This window comes from Trachymyrmex cornetzi, unplaced genomic scaffold (genome assembly GCF_001594075.2).
Source record: "Trachymyrmex cornetzi isolate Tcor2-1 unplaced genomic scaffold, Tcor1.1 scaffold280, whole genome shotgun sequence".
Classification (NCBI taxonomy): Eukaryota; Metazoa; Arthropoda; class Insecta; order Hymenoptera; family Formicidae; genus Trachymyrmex; species Trachymyrmex cornetzi.
In genome coordinates this window covers 199,732-201,052 of record NW_017297483.1, presented here as the reverse complement: position 1 = coordinate 201,052, position 1,321 = coordinate 199,732, and the positions used below count along the sequence as shown (strand labels likewise).

Below are 1,321 nucleotides of genomic sequence, written 5' to 3'. Positions count from 1 at the left end.
TTCCGTTAATACACACGTTGTAAATATCAAGCAAGTAGTAGACGTTATTTTCCCTTTTCCTCAACATATATTCACGCATAATTAAATAAAGATAAGCTCTGCTAACAAGGTTATGGGCCCAGAGCAAAGACGTAGACCACCAAAAGTGAGAAAAATATAAACTATCAATTAAAAGAGTATACATAACCTAGTACCTCGTGGGAACTTCTCAAAGCGTGAACAAATTTTAACACAGGGGAAGTAAATAAGTAGAATGGCTTCATCATCATCGCAAATTGTTGATCGCATCGATAAGCTAAATGGTGCAAATTATCGGTCATGGAAATTTAATATGAAGATGACGGTAATACAACGAGAGTTGTGGAAGCATAACCGGCGAAACTGTCCTGCCGGCCGAACCCACACCGGAAGAAGAAAAGCGCTTTAAGAATAAAGAAAATAAAGCCCTAGCAACAATTGCTCTCGGCGTGGAATCAGAACACCAAATCCATATACTGGACTGCGACATGGGAAGCATTACAAAGGATATTTGAACCGACGTCACGAACAAAAATCCTACGATTGAAGAAGCAGATGTTATCAATAAAATTAGAACCTAACGAAACAATGAATTCATACTTGGCAAGGCTGAAGCGACAGCTTAAATGAGGTAGAATATGAATTTAGACTGACGACTTAGCCTATGCTATGTTATCAGGTCTCTCAAATACATATGATGGAATAGTAATGGCCCTGGCAAATTTGGATGATAAAAATTCAAATCAACCGAAATTAAAGAGATACTGATGAATGAGTACGAACGTCGAATCCTAAAAGAAGGCATACAAACAGAGGACCATCCAAAGGAGGCGTATAATTAAGTGAAAGAATAATGTAAGGAAGAAAAAAGAAAATGCTTTAAATATAATAAAATAGGACACTTAGCGAATAATTGTAATTCAAAATCGGTTAACGTGAAAGAAAACAAAAAGCGTTATATAATGCGCATAAGAATAGCGTACTGTTATTAGAAGTAAATAATACTCTGTTAGATGATTCGTGGCTAATAGACAGCGGAGCGACTCATCACGTAAACATAAAGAATGGTTTAACGAATATAAACCAATTGCTAATGAAATAATTTATTCCGCAGATAACAACTCAAACGATACCTTAAAAGCTATAGACGTAAGTAATATAAAGATACAAAAATAATATAAAGATATAACTTATATCGGTAATAGAAAATTCAACTTAACGTTACTTAATGTACCAGGTATGTAAATATGAAACCGAAATTTACCAATAGATGGTCATAGCTGTCAATGTAGTTGCCGTCAGA

At 35.0% G+C, this 1,321-nt stretch overlaps 1 pseudogene; it reads left to right on the top strand.

Moving 5' to 3' along the window:
• Window positions 1–253: 253 nt before the first annotated feature.
• On the top strand, window positions 254–860 carry LOC108762203 (uncharacterized; annotated as a pseudogene).
• Window positions 861–1,321: the final 461 nt, after the last annotated feature.